The 22,106-nt window shown below is 35.6% G+C and overlaps 1 long non-coding RNA gene across 1 annotated transcript; it reads left to right on the forward strand.

Moving 5' to 3' along the window:
• The first annotated feature begins 1,776 nt into the window (after positions 1–1,776).
• LOC110355134 (uncharacterized) lies at positions 1,777–20,359 on the forward strand. Its single transcript, XR_002407559.2, has 5 exons — positions 1,777–3,612; positions 6,526–6,572; positions 12,124–12,937; positions 15,698–15,762; positions 15,870–20,359. It is a non-coding gene; the product is annotated as an uncharacterized LOC110355134 (long non-coding RNA).
• Positions 20,360–22,106: the final 1,747 nt, after the last annotated feature.

A 22,106-nucleotide genomic window follows, 5' to 3' on the forward strand; every position in this document is an offset into this window, starting at 1 on the left:
TTAACACTAAATAAAAGTAGTAACTTCAGGGTCTGTCTATCCAGCTAGCATTTAGATCTTGTTCTCCCTGAATTAAAGTGCTTTTCAGCATTGAGTTCACAATTATGTTGTATTTTATTTTTTTAAACCTGCAGTTGGTATTAAAAGCCAAATGTTATACTGTGTTGTTTTGCCTGCAAAGAAGGTAGTAAGATTGACTACAATATGTGATCCATGACTTCTTAATAGAGATTTCGATGAAAGCTGGAGCTCTGAACTATCTATAGAATATAGGATTTTTTATCTTCTATTCAATGTGTTTGCATAGGATAACAATAAAAAGAAGGAAATAATCCTATGCAAATCTGCTGAAGGATTGCATAAAGAAAGGCATTTTCATATGTCCAAATTTAATTATGTCAATATATATATTTAAAACAAAACAAAACAAAAAGCAGTACCTATGTGGAAAAGGAAACAAATTGCTGACCTTATGTAAGAGACAGCAAGTTTTTTTTTCAGCCATAGCAAAGACAAATATATTTAAAAAAAAATATGTAGAAACAGTTCTGTACGTTAGTAATGCCTGACTTACAGATGTCTACATAGGCCACACTTTCACTACTGTTTCAAATGTGAATATAGCCTCACAATTTCTCATGTCAGATCAAGCCAGAAGTGTCTCAAGCATGCAGGCTCCTGGTTTTGGGCAGCATGGACAGCCCTGCATGTTCCTTCTGGGCAGAACACTGGTTCCTTATCTTACTGAACAGGGAACATATGTTGCAGTCACACATTAGAGGCTGTAAAACAGGATACCTTTTTTGTTCTTGTTTGCTATCTACCTCTTTGTTTCCAGCAGGTGGAGAGGCTTCAAATGTCAAAGAATATGACAGACTATTCTTTTTCATGCTTGCTGAGGAAATACATCTACTTTTTCTCTAGGCAATATGTAAAATCAGAAAATAACTTTTCAGTAATTAATTTTGTTTGAGTAGGAACGGCTTCTGGCTTGGCCAGTTTTTGGTGTATAATCATCAGGTGGGTTAAGACATTTTCTGAATCTCTGCACTCAGCCTTGACTGCTTGTTTAAAAATGAAAAATGTAGCTAGACACAAATTTTTAAGGAAGTGGAATGCTGTCCTCAGGCTGAAGCCTAATGATGAAGCTGATAATTTATTTTAAGCCACTCGTATGCTAGTCTTATTAACAGGAAGACAGATTTTCTGCATTGTTTGTTACTCAGAAAGTTGATCACTGACAGATGTTTTTCTAAAACGATACTTTATTAAATGTCTTAAAGTGTGCTAGTAAAAGTGCTGTTTAACACTGTGGTTTACTATTTTTATAGCTATCAAACTATATTGTGCTACAGAACAGTGATCTAGAGTTAAATAATACGAAAGCAATTACATGTGTATTAGAAATATCTCCTTGAATTTAACTGGGAGTTATAAATGGCTTAGATAATGAGAAAAGATGGAAATACACAAAGAGCATATGTGAAGATGTGTAAACTATTCTGTTTTAAATTTTACAGAGCAAGAGAATCGTATGAATCTCTGTTTAGTACTCTTAAATCCTACACCTCTTGCCCACATGGATATTCCAGAAAACTTTTTCTGGTCTGAATATCATATTGACCCACAATGAATCACACTGTTTTGTATGATCAGTCATACATTCTGGGGATAGGGGCAGAAATGAGCTCTATAGCATGTGTTTTAACACCCAAAGCTTACCTGTCCCAGACGAAGGTTATCTTGCTCTGCTTAGTCAGGTGTTTTTCCATGCTAAAATGGCAGATCGTGATCTGCTTATTCAGCTGGTGCAGCTGGTGCACAGCTAGCCCTGATGATAAACCAGTGCTGAAATCTGACAGTTCACCGGACAGGACTGTGTAGTTGAGCTTGATTAATTATAATACAAATGAACTTGAATAGCCAAATGCAAAAGATCTCTTCTGACACAGAGGCATGAAAAAACATAAGCATTGAGAAAAACAATGTAACATTCATAACTACACTGGTTTAGATTCCATCTTGCAAAATGGTAAAATGATTGAGTATGTTTAGTTATGTACTGTGCCCAAGCAAACTGCACATTTAATGATTAAAGAAATATATCAATGTTTGTGTAAAAGTTTTATTAAGTAAAAAGCTGCAAAGCCTCTGGACTTTTGGTCCTGAGACAGTTGTACTGGCAATGATGATTTTGTCAGCAGTACAAGGCTGCCATGGTGCCTCTGATAACTACCTCAGTCACAGTATTGATACTGGTTAAAGCTATTGATCAGAATTGCTGAACAAGGGAGATACAGACAATGAAGAAGGTCAAAAGCTTAACAGGAGTTCTCTGCCATTACAATTGCTTGTTTTTAACTGACTGCCTTTAAGGTATTATTTGAAAAAGAAGGCTCAGATTTTAGGGATTGGAAATTTAGTGTTTTGTTAAACATGTGAAAGATTATTGTTGCTGTTTTTCATATTCACTTCTTGATTTACGGTTATCAACGAAGTAATGGCAACCAAGCAAGACTCTCCATTCAGGACTGCAATACACATTTCAACTTTCTGATCTCTTTGAAGACTGGTAGTCCTCAGATGCTTTCAGCTATAAAGATAGTGAAATGCATTTCTGGCTCAAAGTCCACATCATTACACTTATATTTAAATAGCTTTGAATATGAAAAAAAAAAATTACAAAAACATCTAACCGCTATCATGACGCATTAGAAGAAAATGCATGTCTACAAAACTCTTGCAAGATCACCTTGTTCATAAGCCTTTTTTAGGCTTTAAAAGATTTCTTACTTATATGTGGATGAGGAGAGATATATATGCTAGTATCTCGGGAGTTTTTTCAAATTGCAATGCTAGTTTTATGACAGTTTAGTGCTGTTACATATTAATAGCAGAATATATTACTCAGAAAAATCCTAAAAACAAGGAAAAGAAAGTAAAGAAGCCCTTGATATTCACTAGCCTATCCAGAAATCAAAAGACCAATTTTCCTATGTGGAGATATATTTCTCTTGTGTACACATAGTGTATAGAAAACACCAACGTGTTTTAAAATTCTATGAAAACTATCGTGGATATAATTAAAGAAAAAAGATATAGAGAATTCTATATTTGAAAATCAGCTAAATAAGTGCATCACAAGAAGATATTTTTGTAATGCATGAGGCATCTGTACACTACAATTGCTGTATTGATTTGCAAATGTCATGAAGTTAAAAGAAAGTCTTTATTGCCTTCTACAAGTGACATTAATTATTTAAAGTTTATGAAGTGCTTTGGAATGTAACTTATTTACTTATTTGTAAATACACTAGATAAATGTTAAATAGTGTTACTATAAATTTGCAATTACAAAAGAAATCTAATGTTGTCATTTTATTTATTTGCTAAAATGACAGCAACAAGCTAAGTTTGTTCTCTTGTGGAAATGGTTTTATGTTACATTCCTACTGATTTTTTATTTTTTTTTAGTCATTATGCTGAGCTCAGGAAAAATTACCTCTGCACAAATGTGGAGCTCTGCAAGCATGCACCAAAACTAGAACCTTTTATAACATGTGAGGAAATAAAGATGTGGGTGAGGAACTCTGAGGAATACTAATTCATCAGGTAAGAGTTGCACCTAAATTACTCTGGAAGAATCCTTATGCAGTTTTTTCATAGAAGAACCTCTAGAGCAACACCAATAAAACACCAAAATGTAATTTAATCTGAAGAATTAAGAGCCAAGGCTTCTCCCCAAACCATATGAATCAGAGCAGGACAGCCACTGCATCTGAATGCATGACTTTTATATAGAGATAATCATAAGCAAATAATTAGAAATTTAATCCAGATTTTATTTTTTTTCAGTGTTATACCTGGCTTAACAAGGTGTGTTGTAAGGTATTTACTGAAACTGTATAGCATTTGATTTCTAATTTTATAGTCTAAAAATATCTGTAATATTCTATTCAAATTATTTTTAGAAAGTCAACTAGAAAGTGAAAAACTTTGGAAAGATTTTGTTTACTTTCTGGAGTAGTCAATATTTGTCAGGGTATCTCTGTATGCATAGCTTCAATATGTGACCCTCTGTTTTTGTTTTTTTATTTTTTTTTTTAAACACTAAAGCAATGAGTGATTTGATGATTAGCAAGACCAGAGGAAAAAGCTTTTTCCAAGCTGTCCTAACAATGGTACAGTTTTGTTCAACTCACAATAAAATATTTATTTTTTGAATGAATGTGAATTCCCTAACACAAGGTAGAATGTTTCATAACATGTTTTTTTCAGAATATACTAGCTTCTTCTTTTTTATTAAAAAATGATTTATCATTGAACATAAAGTGTTTTTAGGCTCTACAAAAGGAACAAGTTTTACTTTGAATAAGATAGGAACATAACTCAGAAGTGCAATGAAATGTACTGTAAATAGAAGTTATGTCCTCTATAATTTATGAGAGAACCTGTTTATAACTGGATCAGAACACATTCTTTAGCCTACAAATCTACTTCTATCCTACTGTGCCTGAAGGATATTTACTAGTAAGTAAAGAAATGATGGATTTTCATAATTGGCAGTGAAATTCACCCTGGTGACTTAGAAGAATACCCAACCAATGCAAATGAAATTGAACAGGCATTAATGCAAATGGAAATCCTTTTTATTTGAACTTTCATTGTTCTAATACTGGGGTTTCAGGTTAAAATTTTGCCTTTTGTGTCCCATTCATCAGAAACCAAGAACCCTCAACACTTCTTGATGGCAGTTGAAAATTCACTGGGGAGCTCATCAATATTGTGTGGAGTATGTTGTCAAAACGTACATACATCTGAAGGAACAACAAAACAGAAAAAAGGATCAATGTGTTCTATGAAAGTCATATCTCTTACCTATGGTTCATCTCATTATTCTTTCTTCATAAGGATTTAAAGGAGAAAATAAGATGGTGTTTCATCTTCTACTAATTACTTTGTTGTGTACCTAGGTTCCAAATGTGGAAATAAAGCACGAGAAAGTACATTCTGTTTCAGTCAGTTCTCGCTTTTTGTGGAAACTCCAGCTTGATTGAAAGATTACAAAATCTAAAGCTTAGTTTTTACCTGAAATAATTTACATAACACTGATGTAACATCATATATTGCTGAGTAGGTCATTATATGAGTAGTGTAGGATTAACGTATACCTGAACAGTATTTATATGACTAGGACATTAAAGGAGTGAATCTGAGGCCAAGACACAGATGTCTATCACTTTTTGCAGGCATAAAGTTTCTGTTGCTCCAGAAAAGCACAGATCTTCTGCGTCTCATCTGCCAGCCCCCTGTGAGTGAATGGACATCCTAAGCACTTACATGGTGTGGGTTTTCAATGCACAGGCAGCTGAATTGCATCCTAAACTAACAAGCACTTACTTATCTAATCCAATTTAGTCATGCATGTTCCATTATAGTTAAAAGACTATAAAAGAAAGAGGAAGTCACCTACAGAGAATGATATATTAAACAGAAAGTATGATTTGTTCTTTGGAAACACCTCTTTCTCTCCACTAGCATGAAGGAAGATGACTAGGAGGGTCCATTTGCCAGGTGTTTGGGAAGATTAAGCTTACTGCAAGATATCTTTTGCAATCCCCTATTAGGTAGTATTTTATTTGAATTAAGCTCCAAGTCACAAGAAAAAAAAAAAAAAGTAGTCCCTTTCTTTGTAGTCCCTTTCTTTGTAGTCCCTTTCTTTATATCAGTGAATGTTAATGGAAAACTGTGCTTTGTATTGTGGGGGAACTAATCAAATAAACAACTACCTCACCTGAAGAACTAAAACTCACAACACTTTGTTGCAATTATGACACTTGGTAATTCTACTTTGTAGAAAAATATATATTTATTCAGCATCTTTCTGTGCTTGGCAGGCTGACCTTAACAATTTCTTATTTTGTCATCAATACCAAGAATAGATTTACTATAGGTTTCACATTTCCTTAGTATTTTCCTGCTTACATCTAGTCTGGTTTATCCAATCGTACCTTTAATTTGATATAGAGTTTATCAGCTGAAACAATACCCACAGGATACAATAAGGCTCTAGATTTCAATATCTTATGCAAATATGTAACTTTTATAGTGTGTCCAGTTCGGGGTTAGTATACAAAATTTACTTTATTTGCTGGTAAGAGAGCAATTACTTTTGCCTGGCTGATAAAATAATTCATTTTGACACACTATAGTGTTAAATATTAACTAAAAGGGCAATTAAAACAAGTGAGAATGGTTCATATATGAATGTTTATTCATGTCCTGATCCTGAAAATTGATAAAACTGTAGACTTAGAATGCATAATTTTATCTGGGTTTTAAAAATAGGTGAAGTCATGAGGACATGGTCTTTTAGTGGAATGCTGTATGCAGTGAAGTGCACTGTGATATAATCTGGAATGAAATGACCTTCACTTTTCTGTCAGACATCTGGTGAATATTTTAACAGTTTGGTCTCAGTCTTTCTTAGCTCTAACAACTTTGTTCTTCCATTCTTCCCCTTAGAGCTGTCAGTGAACACCCCAAGTATTTCTGGAGAAGCAGGGCTTCAGGTAATGTTGAAATTTCCAAAATGATAGAATGAGGAATATCTGCATAGATTTGGTATTTGAAGAAACAACAGGAAGAAAGGAAACAAGCAAACAAAAAAATTAGAGGGCATTGTTACTGTCCTTCTGAACTTTGGCGAAATACCTTTTTAACATAGACATGAATAAGTGGTGCTAGCTTGTAGTTGAGGAATGTTGCTTGAACTCATCTGCAGCAGGTAAGCGTTGGATTCCATGGAAAAATGTGCTGATTAGGACAAGAAAAAGACTGGTTTATTTCACCTGTCAGGAGATGGGAGTAGAGGAAGAGAGAGGGCAAAAAAGACATGGTGTTGGGCCAGACTGCTAGTTCGTAAACATAACTGCATGAACCTCACACAGTCTTGGGAGTGAGAGCAAGGGATTAGATTCCAAAGGAGGGCAGATGTTAGTATGGTAAACAGTTGAAAGAGAGAAAATTTTATTTTCATATGCAATTACATATCATCTCACAGACTGCAGTTCATCCAAGTAGCATGAGAAGTCACAACATGACATGGAATCACACCAAGGTAACTAGAGAAAGATTTGGTTAGTGTGGTATATAAACAAATACAGGTGTGTAACAATATGCCAAAGAGAAGGAAATTACCTATTTGAGGATTCTAATGGCAAAATGCTTAACTACCATGTGCATGGCTTACGATGCTTCAAGGATCTCTTCACAGAATTATATTAATTTTTTACATGGCTGCATATCTATTATTCTCATTACATTTAGACTCATGGAATTACTACTGCCCAGGTACAGTTATCATATATTAAAAGGTTTAATTTTTTAAGTCCATGGAAGGATAAAGTGATTATGAATTTTTAAACAGGTGAGTCTTCAAAAAATATAATTACTGCATGACTCCAGGGCTCTGGTGCTACAATTGTATTCTGAATATCAGAAAACAAAGATCATTTTCCCATAGTAATTTCTTTGCTGTAACACTGACGCTGAGGACAGAATACTTCAGTGAAGGGTAATACAGATGAGATTGGATTGTATTTTGTGAAGCTCATGTTTTATATGATGGTATTTACAAGGTTTGATTTGAAAGCTAAAGCTGATTTGACTAGAGTGAACGTTCCTTAAAATTTTAGCTGAAAGTGAAGTAGCACTTCTAATAATAGTGTCAGACAATAGCGGTCTAATAAGCTTTCAGGTAATCTGGCTTGTATTCTTGGACCTGTTACTGATTATTGTTCACAAAACGGTGGAGAATGAGCCACAACTATTTATTTCTCTGTGCCTCAGCTACCCCATTTATAAAATGAAGGCACTGATGATGCTCAAGATTTTCTAATTGATCATGTTACTTAAGAGTGAAGATTTAAAAAATAAATCTTGATACACAAGTTTACACCAGATGAGAATCTGACCTTGAGTAAGTATTACTTACTCAAGCAATAAATGGAAGGAATAAAAGTGAAGGTAATTTTCAAATTAATTCTCACCCTTTCTCAACTGTCTGTAGAAAATAATAGAAAAAAGTCATTATTTGCCATCCCAGTTTGGATTATATGATGATATTAATTTTCCTTTTTTATACAAATAGTTTGAAAAGGACTATCATTTTGAGTAATTTTCCAGTATAAATGAAAGAAAAGGGTTATGGTTCATAGATACATATTAATTTGGTTAACAGAAAGCAATTTACTTTTCCTTAATTAAACTTAACCACTGCAGTCTTTGTTTTAAATTGATAAAGGAATTACAAAATCATCTTTTCAGGTTTGTATAGCAGTTACTGTTTGAATAAAAATGGCTTTTGCCTGGACTCAAGTTATGTTAAAGAATTATAAAGAGAAATGCTCTTCAGAAAATTGAAGTAATCTTCATGTTTCTTCATTAAATGGTAGAATTCCCTTTCAGTCTTAAATTATAAAGTTTGTGTGATTACTGGAAAACTAATTTGAAATACATAGGTAGAGCCTGTCAGTCAAATTACAAAGTCCATTAATTAAATACATAGCTACTTTTTGTGACTATATTAAAAAAATTGCTACCCTAAGAGCCAGACAGTCTGACTTAGTGGTGAGACTAAACCTCACCAGCTTCAACGGAAGAAATGTTAATAAGAGAAGAAATGCCCATTTGGAGACATCCCCTCTCTACCCATTGACAACTGAATAATATGAGTAAGCTATAATGAGCTGAAACCTTTTTCTGACCCTTCATCAGATATGTCCTTGAATACTGGATAATGATAGTTAGTGACTCTGAAAATAAAACCCTGTTATATATCCTGAACAAAATACTGAGCATATCACACACACAACGTACAAATTCGAAGCTGAAGCTTATTGTAGCTGACTTTTGCTATGATTTGTCTGCTTAGAACATCATAGTTGTATGCAAGAGTTACATGAAAATGAGCAGGAGTGCTTAGTTTGAAAGCATAAGGAAAATGATCAGGGAATGGCTTGAGACTGAGAAGGATGAATAACTACCTAAAAATAGAATTAAGAGAATGCTGAGAGCCAAAAAGTGTAAAAAAAAATAATGGTTTGAGCAGAAGGAGAAACATATAAGGACAGAACATAGGCAAGGATATGTGAGGCCTTAGTTCAATAAGAATGAAATTGAATGTAACTGTAATGTACAGACAGCTCCCAGAAATCAGTGTTTTGCCTTAAGTCTTAAACAGGGACAGTTACGCTGGGCAAAGAGGGTAAGCAAAGAATGGCTTGAGGTGATGGCCTGATAAGGGCACTACGAGCAGAATGTGGGGAACCAGCAAAACTGAAATTGGAAAGAACCAGATAATTCCAACCTTAGTCTTTGGAAATAAGTGGTATAAGAAAATGAATTTCCAGTAGCCATATTTGAAAAAATGAAATCTAGAATAATACAGAGTAAGAACAGGAAAAAGAATTCTCAAACTTGAGGAAGAAAGACTGATCTGATCTTAAGTGGAAAAAAAAAAAAAGAAGATACAGAAGATACGTGAACAGAAAAAAATGAAATAGACATCATGAGATAACATAATAACATAACGTAATAAGATAACTTAATAAGATAATAATAAGTTAACATAACTTAAGATAATAATAAGATAACATAATAAGATAACTTGATAACTTTTTTTTTTTTAGCAAAAAAAAAGTAGCTTTAATTTCTCTTTTCTTCCTTAAAAGATTTGATAAGTTGCCACAAATGAATTTTTTTACCTGCCTTTTCAAGGAAAGGAAATCAATAAAAGTTAAGTGAAGTGATGTGGAACTGGATAAAGAATAAAACTAGAAGTAATTGTGCTTATAATGATGTCAGGGTGCCATGAGGGCCAGTGGGTCTCTGGGACACAGAGGCCAGGAGGCATAGAGACTCCCCTTGCGGGGCTGAAATGAGGTCCTAGGCTGTACGGGGGGAACCCCAGAAAGGCTGGGCAGGTACTGTCAACTCTGATGGTGTCCAGATCTAGTAGGCTTTGAGAAACTGAAAATACCTATCTGGAAGGTGATTATTAGAATTTCTCCAAGGCAGAACTTCAGTTTAAAATTTTAAGAGCTTAATTGGCTTTGCCTTTTAAAACTATGGCTACAATTGCAACTTTTAAACACATCATGGATATAAACAGGAAAGAGACCTGACTTGTTTTTGACATAGACTTTTAATATTCAGAATCATATGTCGGTGAAAAAAAAATAAAATAACAGATTCTGGAACAGCCTCCAAACATTGCTCTAGTAGAAGTACCAAGAGAAGAAATCCAACCAGTGTCAAGAGGCACTAAGTAAACTTCAGAACTAGATCAGTGATAAAGAAGGTTATAAATCATGTTTGCAACTTGTGAAGGGTGGAAGAAATGTAGAAGAGGGCTGTTTGCAGTGCTCTAAGTATATAAAAACCATACATTTAGAAAATTATGTTTAATAGAGATGCATTAAACTAGAGGTTTTAAGTGTTGCAGCTTTAACATCTAGCTCTGGAAGGGAAGTAGACAACTTCACAGTGTAATCCACAAGCCTGGCCTTAGATGCCTTAGGTTTATTTTAGAGTAAATGGAAACTAGAAGGTTTCTGGTGCTGAAATCTCACTATCATGGTAAGTTTTGGGATACCTATGACAGGCAGTTGGAAATATCTGGAAGAAGAATATATTTGAAAATCTGTGGCCCAAGGGAATTCAGAGCTGGACTTGGCATGTGTCTACCTCTTTATTATCGGTATCATGGCAGAAAACTCTGCGAAGAAGAAGGAGACCTTCTAAGCCCTTCTCAGCTTGGGAATTTGAACTGGTAGCTTTACTGTATCATCAAAAGTTTTCCTACCTGTCTATCACTGCTGCATTCTCCAATTAAACTTGATTTAGTATGAATGAGTTAGTTTGCCTGTTCTTTGTAGAGTAAGCTCTTTGGCTGGCATGTATGGTGCATCTTTTTTATCTCAGGTTCTATAAGGGAGAGTTAGGCTCCTCAAAACCTGGGATAGTAAATATATCAGCAAAGCTATTGGTCACACTTATATAGCATTGGTCAATCCATCCAAAAAGGTTTCCTTGGAATGAGGCTCCTGATTACATCTCAAATGAGATGTACTACCTGGAAACTTTGCAGGCTGGCTGGCTCTTGCAGCACTTGAGAGTTCAGTGCAACTTTGCTGGTTTACTAGAATCCATGCTCAGTTCTTTGGTTTAATCTTTAATCCTTTTACCCAAAGATTCTAAAGAGAGTGAGAATAAGCATAGTTTTCTAATAAATGAAAATTCATCTATAAAAACAAAGATGTACTTTTTCATATTGATGAGTGTTTATTTCTAAAGACTGCCCATGGAATTAGCTCATCAATCAACATATGATTTGCAGTTTTGCTTTAGTAATGTAGTTTAATGGGAGTGGCAGCTGCTAATTTCCTAGGTAGTATGTTGAAATAACCTCTAGATCAAGAAGTAAAAGCTTGTTCTGCTGGAGTTAATTAGTTTGTGTTCTGCAACTGCAGAGGTAGAAAAAAACACACATTGTTTTTCACTGTGCACACCCTTCCTGTAAACTGAAGTAGCTTGCCTTGTTTTCCTCCATCTGTTGCATTAAGTTTCATCTCTGTTTTTATATCATAATAGGAATAACAATCTAAACTATTTTCTAAACTATTTTGCAGTAACACAGACTGTCTTTCATTCAAAGATCAAAGTAAAAAAAAGATAACTTTTGTTTAGTTGAAAGATGTTTGATTTTTTTTCTGCTTGAGAAAATCTTTGAGGCCTTTTCTGAAAACCAGATGCTTATTTGCATTAAGGTTGTCATCACTCAGTAGAAAAAAAAAATCACATTTGTGTTCCATGTCTTTTGTAGGTGCTGTTCTAATTTGTATATTTCACTATTTTACTGGTAGATTTTACTGTCAGCTAGGAAAATTATGCTACTCACACAACCTTCTTTAGGAGATATATGTATCTCATTACTTTAAAGGCAAAGTTCTGACATAGCTGATAGACTCATTACAATTACTCACTTTAAAGAACTAGCTGTGATATCTTTAATTAGAAATATTACTGTTACATCATTGTAAATTTTCTCTGTTTTTACAGGTCAACCTTATACTCCATGTCTCCATCTATACTCCATCTAGTACTATCTACAACACTCAGGAAAACAAGTTACTACACTATACTATGGGTAAATTGGATTTGTACCAAAAAAGTATTTTTATTCTTGTGTTACTGCTATAATTTAAAAAATGCTTCCTCTTTTTGGTAGCAGGCTAAAGGACTTAATGAGGATTCAGAAGAGAGATTATCTCAGATAGATAAAGATTGTCCACTAGCACTGTCCCAAGATTTTGTGTTATTCAAAAAGTGCGACTAACCCAGTCCACATAATTTTTCATGTTACTGAAAGAGACAAATGGAAAATTTTGGAGGTGAAATCCCAATGAAGTGAAAGGCAAAACCCTCAAACAACACCACTACTTTACTAGAGTTCAAAAGCAGGTGGAAAAAAAAAAAGTCAGAAAAAGGGGGTCTTTTTGCAGTTCTCTTATCATAAAAAAAAGTTTAAAAAGTACTTGCAGCCTTGTTGTACATGTAGTTCCTACAAGCATGCCTTAAATTTGGACCATGTAGTTGAAAGCAATTTCCCAAGAACAGAAAGCGCATATCACTGAATAAATATTTTAGTTTCTCCCTGAGTTTTACCAGTGGAGAAAACCATCCTGAGGTTACTGTGGACCAGTGAGGTTGAGAGGACTAACAAAGTTTCTGGAGTTGTTTCAGCATTTATGAGTAGTCCTTGCATGCAAAATCTGCAAATCATCAAGTGGATGAACATCACCATTAATAATCCAGAAGATGGAGGAACCAGATTGTCAATAATGTTTATGGGAGATACTGAAGCAGAGAAGTGGTGAGTACCAATTATGACAGACAGTATGTTGCAGTGAGTTCTGAAATTAGAAATATAGGGAGGGACTCAGGGGAGAATGGTGAACGTGGTCGATTGCAGAGGGAGTCACCCGGAGAAAATTGAATAGAAAACAGAAATATGTTTCAGACACAGTTTTAAATCCTTGAACAGTGTAAACTGTCATACCCACACTGATGTTGATTTACCAGGTTACCTGAACTCACAGTGTTTTAGTGTCTGCTGAAGTATGTATTACTGATGCAGTTTCTGGTGTTAACAATTATTCACAATGGTTATGATATACCAGGCACTCATATGCTGAACTTATAAAAACAGAATAAATAATTGAATAAAAGGAAAATTGTTGAAAAGTATTACCTTTGCTGTAAGACAAGCTTTTAAAGAGTTATTGGAAATAAAGTAATGGTGAGCATGGTAGAATTTCTTCAGAAAAAGTAATTCTGTTATGTGGGCAAAGTAAGACCTAGGGGGTTTTGACTTGACTTTCAAGAAACTTAATGAATCATATACTTTCTGCATAGCCTGGCTTTTCTTGCACTAAAAATTGTTCATATTCATCTACTACTCAAAACAGAAACTGGGGACAGGGATATTAAATTGCTGGGATGATTTTAAGTGTCTGTACTATGTATTCAGGTTTCTTTGGACACAAGTAACTCAAGTAGCCAGCTTTGATGGTGTTGTACACATTCCTTTTGACCAGTACTGTTCTAATTCAGGATAATTATCACAAAGAAATATGCCCAACAAGAATTTCCAGAGGAAATTTTTTCCCACTTGTGTTCCAAGAACAAAAGATAATATTTCTTTACACCTCTGCTTACAGTAATTTACAACATATGTGGAGTCTCCTTCTCTGGAGACATTCAAAACCCACCTGGACGCCTTCCTCATCTGGGTGTTCCTGCTCCAGCAGGGGGATTGGGCTAGATGAGCTTTTGAGGTCCCTTCCAATCCCTAACATTCTGTGATCCTGTGAAATAAAAAATCTGTTTAACCCAAAACTCTGTCTCAGACTGTACTGATAAGAGGTGTCATTTAGGGGAGCACATGGGTCTGTGGTTCCTTCTCTTCCAGATCCTTCAGCATGCACAATTGTTTTATTAGGGTTGCTAGTAGACACATTGCTTCCCAGCCTTTTAGTTTTTCCTTATGACTGTTTCTTATTAATTTCTCTATTTTGTTTTTGGGACTGCTGAGACTCTCTGGATTATCAGACTTCACTATATTTTGTGCCAACAAGGTGGAGAAATATAATACTCACTGTGCAGCCCCCTCATCTTCAAATCTAAAGCCTGTATTATTTTCTTGATTGTAAACTGATCTTATACTAGTTTCCTGGATTGTCCCTTATTTTTTATTGTTAAAGGACGTCAGGAGCAATGGTCACCTCCTAGCTGCTGGAGCATCAGTCTTGAAGACCAGGGTCCTGAAGACCTCAGGTCTTTTCCCAGGCTGATGAATGCAGATGCTGCTTTCCTGTTTCCAGGTTCAATGCATAATGAGATGAGCATCCACCCCACAGACACACACGTGCACAGAGGACACTGGCATGGCTGCTCACGCATACTGCCACAGACAAGGTGCTGCCTCCAACAGTGCCTGTGCGTAGGACCAATATAATACATACACAGAGACAGCCATGTCCTCGTCTTCCACTTTGGCTAGCAGAGATAGAGTGTTACTAGTGCAGACACACTCTCACACACACCACTTTAGATTCCCAAACACACATACATTCTTGGATTCCCTGAGTACCAGTCTGGCCCCTTTGTCTGCCCAGTACCCTTGCCTGGATCCCAGGCCTCCTTACCTGTCCTATGAATCTCGTGTTCACCAGATGGTCCAGCTTGGTGCTGGTTGGAAAATACACTCATCCCACAAGCATTCCACACTCCAAGTCCCCTCAGATACCCTCCACCCACTTGATCTCTCTCCCTGGACCCAGGAGCTCCTCCCTGCCACCAGTCCAGATCGAGGATTGCTAGCAAAAGACTTATGCACCCCCTCCACCAACTCGCTCCAGTCTGGGGAAGATAGAGACACTTCTGCAGCAGCCTGCATCAGGCACACGGGTGGTTACTTGTGGTACCACTCCGACTGCTGGCACTGAGCCCCTCACTTCCCTCATGCCAGTCCTTCCTGTAGCTGCCTTTTGAGATACATAAAGATCCCACCCCAGTGGCTGGGGTTGAGGCCCCCCTGCTCCGCTAGCTGGCACTGATCTAAGTCAGACCTGCTTACATCTCTGGTCTTAATAGCTGGCATCTATTATTGTTTATGGCTTTTTCCTTTTCTTGTTATCCCCCTTTGCATTGAACAGGCCCTTGATGAGATACCCTTGAAAGAGCAGACACTTCCTCCTTCCACATAGCCTTACAAGTATGATGAGATTTGAAGAACAAATATTTCTTATTCCATCTATTCATAATCTTACTGATATTTTTAAAAAAACTTGATCACATGCCCTCTCTCCACCCTCCTTTCAAATTACCAAATGGCCTTTTGGCCTCTGCTTGAAAAGCAGAGAAGCAGCTGCCCTATCCCTTCACTCTTTTTCTTTTTTTTTCCTTTGTCTGTATCTTTTCTCTAAACCTGGTAGCTTAGGAGAGGAAAATCTAAAGCTACATCATTTTTGGTCACTGTTTTTCTCTTCTTGTCTCTTTCCATCAGTGATGGGAGGAGAAGGAAGGAGAAGTAAGCATACTATAGTTACTAATACGATATATTTGTCCACAGGGATTGACAAGAGTTTCATATGTCTTCTGTTCTCTTGCAAAACCATGAAGTACAACTAATCGAAGGTAAGGCTTCCAGTTTCACTGCTGCTTAGCCAAAACAGATTTCTGCAAGTTTCTCCTAGATGTTTTCCTAGATTTCTGCTTCCCCTCTTTCTTTTTCTCTTTCTTAGGACTGCTGCTGCTTCTGCCTTAGTCCTCCTTAGTGCTTCTGTTTCTTTGTGCCATCTGCAGAGCTCTAAAGCCTGCACCACAGACATATTTTACCTGTGATCCTTACACTCTTGGTCTTCTTGACTGCTAGACTTGACAGCCCAAGCTGAGATTCCCAGCAAAATGTACTGGGTGAACCCCAAACCTCTCTGTGCCTCTCCTCACTTTGAACACTGGGCTCTGAGATTTTTCTCTGGATGGGTACTCAGTGAAAAAAAGCCACACAATATGTTAACTGTAGATTGAAAAAGCCTTAATTTGTTGTAGTGTTCTTGAAAAATACAGTGTGAAAGACAGCATGCCTGATACCTCTTCTTAGTAATCTAACCTTAGCAAATCATTGATAACAAAATATTTTACCCCCCCCAAAATATTTATAACTACTAGAAGAATTAGGATTTAGCAGAGACAACAAACACAAAAAAAGAGTTAATTTGATACAGATTCTGATAGGATTAAGAATGGAAAAACATTCTTATTTCCTACTACTGTAACTGGATAATTTCTGGGACAGATTTTTGTAAGATAGAATACATACAAAATGTAAAGGCTGCCAGTAGAACATGCAGGCCTTCAAGATGAAATATCTGTTAGCTCTGCCTCTCTAAAGAAGCAGACAAATGAACTAAAATATGCCATGTCCCAGCTCATAAGAGGAGCTCAAACAAACAGGATAGTTTCAGCTGTAAACAAATCTGTTCAGCTGATAATTGATTTTATGAAAAGGTATATACTATGAGGGCCTGGGATTTGGTCACCCAATCTGAACAGGAAAATATAGCAAAGAAAAATGGCTACATGCTACCTGGAAATGAGAAAAAAGAAATCTTGATATTTATGAAAAAAAAAAAAAAGGAAGCATGGAAACTTGGAGTTGTTGTCAGAGAAGCAAGAATGACCTGCTGAGGAGAACGTCTGCATAGAAGAGAATTAATTATATTAATTTGTGCTAGGAATTCAAACAGTCCTGGAATTGTGATTGAAGTGGTTTAAAGGGAAAGATACTGTTTGGAACTGAATCATATACATCAGATTTGTTGTTGCTATAAATAATTTGTAAAAGATTTATCAATGCATACTTCAAGATGTAAACATTTTCTTAAGTCAAATGGTGCTTATGATTGTAAAGGTAATAGTATTAGTAACCAGTACAACTTAAAGAGCAGCCTTGTTGGGTATTGAGATGTCTTTATCAGACTTGCCACAGAGCAGTTGTTTCCATGTCCTTCAAGAAAACTGGCAGAAGGTTGCTAAGACATATACAAAATGTCAATCTGAAAAACTCCTTTGCAAAGACCAGAAACATGGCTAAGACCGTGCATATGCAGAATATGATATTTTTTAAACGTGATCTCAAACTACAAGATAAAATAGAAGACCTGCGAAAGATGGTTCATTCAGTTGTTATGGAGAAACTCGACTGGATCAGCATGAATGGAATGGATCTTGGTATTCTGCCAACATTAGAAAATTAAAAAATTACAAATATCACGGTGCATGTAACACAAGTTCTCTGAATGACTAATAGACTTAAGAAAAAAACATCTGTGTATGATGGGTTTTGTCACTATATGAACCCCTGAGATTTGTATGACATTTCTTCTGCACCGTGTAAATTACCACCAACTTGTTTACACTTCTTGATAAATTATTATTTTTTCTGGAAAAAAAAAAGGCGGCAAAACACTATCTATATGAAAATGTCTACAAATATACTAAAGAAGTAATCTGTTTGTTCTCACAAACAGCAAAAAAAAAGCTATAAAATATGCTGCATTTTATAAATAAAATAAAATAAAATTAAAAATAAAAAAATTAAAAAAATAAAACAAATCACTAGTGTCAATCTATATATTTTTACAAAGTACACAAAATAGAAGAAAAATTGTAATATGCTATATCAACTGATAGAGTTAACAGCTGCGATGTGATCTGTATAATTAATACATTGTAAAAATTGCAAGCCTACAAACTGTATATACTATGAATCCTAAAGTAAAGTAGAAAAAAAAATCCTGTATTTTACATGGTAATCAGTGGAAACACTTTATTCTGATTGAAACATGAGAGAATATGTTTCAAAAAGTGCAGTACTTTAGGGAGTAATCAATTATTTATTTGAAAGATATCTTTCATATAATAGTTACATGCCAGTTGTTAGGAGTTAAAATGAACAATGTAACCATATCTCATTGTTATAAATTTGAATAAATCATTGTAAATTTAATATAAGGCACAAAATACAAAAATTTTAAGGGCTCATAGCTTGGTCAGATTTACTTGAGTTGATGAATACAGAGATAATTAAACCCATTATTCAAATTATAGAGGAGTTTTAGTATCTTATGAGAAAAAAGGTACTAAGTAAAAATATAAAAAAATAGGTCTTCTGCAAACCCTAAATGAGAAGACTCCATCTATTCATATGGAAATGAGGGAATCTGTTTCTTTAGCCACATCCTTCTGAACATCTGACTATGCCTAACACTGCCCAACAATACCAGCCTGGAACATAATTTCATTTTTAGCCAGAATATTTTTTTACTGTCTAGTTAATATTTTCTTACATTTCACCTTAACCTGTAACTTAGCTTAAGGTTGTGCATTCTCATCTCCATTACTTTTAATATTCAAAGGTATTTTTTAAAATTACTTCATTTTGACACATTTTTAATGGCTCAACAGAAAACATAGAATTAATCCAAATAGAAATACACACAAATCAACATGGAACTTACTAAATTTGTGAGAGGCATACCAATAAATGATCAAATGAGAAAAGGATGCAATAAGAAAATTTTCACTGCCTCTGAAATAGATCACTTTATCCACAATTTGCAGCCACATGATTAAAAGAACAGTAAATTACTGCAATCAAGATGATGAATATTTTTTTCTGATCACTAATTATGTGCAGTTGAACAAGAGCAAGAATTGATGCAGTATAACTCAGATGAAATTTTTACTGATTGTAAGTTATTTATTTCATTGGGTAAGTTTCAACATTAAAGTAAAAATTTGGTTTTCAAGTGGAAGATTTTAATATGGTAAACCTGATGTTACTCTAACCTCTAGGAGATGCACAGCCATTGGATAAAAGTAAACAAACACAAATTAGGGCAACAGAAATTCTGAACACCTTCATAGAAAAAAAAAATTCTCTGATGTCCAATTCAAACCTACTCTTTTTCCAGTTTAAAAGCACTGCCCTTTGTCCTATCCCTACAAGCCCTTGTCTCTTCATCTTTCTTACAAGCCCCTTTAAGCCCGCAATAATGTTGCCCTGGAGCCTTCTCTTTTCCAGGCTGAACATACCCAGCTCTCTCAGCCTTTCCTCATAGGAGAGGTGTTTCAGCCCTCTGACCGTTTTCCTGACCCTTCTCTGGAACTACACTAACAGGTCCATGTCTCTTGTGCTGGGGACCCCAGCTCTCACCACATCAGAGCAGACAGAGTACAATCACCTCTTTTGCCCTGCTGGCCACAATTCTTTGTATGCATCCTAAAACATGGTTGGGTTTCTGGGCTGCGAACACACATCTTCTCATGTTCAATTTTTCACCTCCTAGTATCCCCAAGTTCTTCCTTGCAGGACCGCCCTAAATCCATTCATCCCCCAGCCTGTATTGATATTAGGGATTGCCCCAACCCAGATGCAGGACCTTGCGCCTGGCCTTGTTGAACTTCATGATTTCTGCATGGGTTCACTTCTCAAGTCTAGCAAAGTCCCTCTGGATGTCATGCCTTCCCTCAAGTGTATCAGCTGTACCACTCAGCTCACTGTTATCCACAGACTTACTGATGGTACACTCAATCCTACTGCATATGTCATTAATAAAGAACAGTACTCATCCCAATACTGACCCCTGGGGAACACAATATAATAAATTATTTCTGTCAGATCAGAAACTGGTACTCTGCGGAATCATTACATGAGAAAATTGTAACCAGTAAATGGTGAATGAAAAATAAGTTAATTTTCCTTTTTGACCTACTTCCAGGTTATTTCCAGAAATAATGATCTGATTCAATTGACATTGAAGTCAATGGCAAGATTCTGACTAAGTAAATATGGGAACATGCTGTCAGATCACATGCACCTGTGAAAAGCAACTACGTCCGTATTTCCTTTAGTTTTTAAGTGTCTTCGTGCACTTTAAAACTTTGTATGGATTCCCAGGTCCATGGAAGATGCAGCTATATAAAGATTCTAATGGCAGCCACAAAGAGATCTGGTTTTGCAAACTAAATGTTTCAATCTGCAATACCCATTAAGCATACATTGTTCTTCAGTTTCCAGCTGCGCGTCCCAGCGAACCTCTGAGTGTGTAAACTAAGCTGTTTGTTGAATGTATAAGAGCTGTCTTCAGCTTGAGTAGGGTCTGCTGGACTTAGAGAACAAACAACAAACAGTGCCTTCTGTCTGTGGAACTTTCCAATAGCAGTTGTGTTTCTGTTATGTGTTACTCCGGGCAAATGATGTCTCTTGTTCCCAGGCTTGGGGGGCTTCCATCGTGGTTTAAACCTAGCTAACTCAATGAACACAACCATTCTTCAAGAAGAACAAAAATGTGTTTAATAAAGTGGATGTCAGTACATCAAGACAACAACTGAGAGTGCACCTCCTAGTTTTTCTGTAGAATTATTCAAGTATTTTACTTGCCTTTGGATCACACATAACAATAATTGCATATTTTAAGAGAATCTTCTGAGTAAAGTTAATGATAGAATTTGGATTTAAGGTCTGAGTTCTCCTCCACCTTGACACATATTTGTGTTCTGCATTTTGGTAGAGAACACCATGTATATTTCACAAATTGTATTTTCTTAAGTTACGTCGCTGGAAGCAAGGAATCACATTGAACAGTGGATCACAATGGATGGTAGATTCAAGGCATAAATCATACAGGACCTAAATACACTTTCATTGCAGTCTGAACTACCACAGCCTTCAGCAGAATTAGGAAAGACTTTTGGAAACCACTACTGCAATGGCATTACACAAAATGTTGAAACACTTGTGGAAAGTTGAGGGAAATTACTTTAAAAGAGAAGATTACTATCCCATGTCTACTTTTACAGAAATCACTAGTCGCAAGGAGACTAGATTCTGCCATGGGTAAATAACATCAGTGAGGAAAAATAGGACAAAGTAAAAAGAGGAAAGGATCACTATATATTATTGTCCTCTTAGTTTTAATGGGGCACACTGTTTTGCCACTTCTGTTTAAGAGAAAACACTTAAAAATTAGATGTTATTTCTGAGTGGAGAGAAGAGCGCTGAGGTTTTCCTTCCTTTTTCTCTTTTCCAATAGTAAACGGGAAAATGGCAAGGATATTTTTTCTCAAATAGTGTTGATTTTCACCAAGGCATCACCACCACCTGATGAACAGACCAGCTGTCAATGAAGTTATAATTTGTCAGATAGATGTCATAATTGAGTTTTAGTTAAATTGTGAAATCTGTAATAAAAATCCCTAGTGTTAAATCTACATTATCAAGTATAGATTTACAGATAGAAATAGACCGATATAAAAATAGCCTTATAAAATTGCTAGAATAATTTCAGGATATTGCCACATGACAAATTATGTTAAGCAAGAAGTACTTCCTAGAGAACTTTAAAAGGACAAGCAGCATATGACTTAAATTTTGGTTTAAGATACTGAGAAAATAATAAAAAATGTGCAGTTTTAATATGAGTTAAAGGATGGAACAGCTAGTACTGTGGGAAATCACAACTGCCTCCCTTGATACAATCTTTTTCCATCAGAACACAGCAGGTGTATCTATTTTCTTCTGTGAAGTCTGTATGTATGGCATGGAGAAGTATAGCCTACAGAAAAAAGAAAAGTTTTATTTGCTATAAAGTATATGAAAATAATATATTCCAGTGAAGAGAGTGCATGTTAAAAGATGTAAAAAAACCAGTTCCTGCCTACTTCTTAGGCAAGATAATTTCATAAAGTTTCTTAAATTAAATGAGAAAGTAACACATCTGTTGGAAATTACTGAAGAATCATACCAAGTAACTCAAAAAAAAGAAGAATTAATAAGTTCTCATGAGATCCTGTTAGTCCAGTAACTGAAACACCTTTTATTCAGGCAAAAATGGAATCTGGGATATTCCTGAATGAAGAGCTGAGTATGACTTGTAATTAACAGAAGGCTGGAGGGAAAAGGCATATTGCACCCT

This window comes from Columba livia, chromosome 2, assembly GCF_036013475.1.
Source record: "Columba livia isolate bColLiv1 breed racing homer chromosome 2, bColLiv1.pat.W.v2, whole genome shotgun sequence".
NCBI lineage: Eukaryota > Metazoa > Chordata > Aves > Columbiformes > Columbidae > Columba > Columba livia.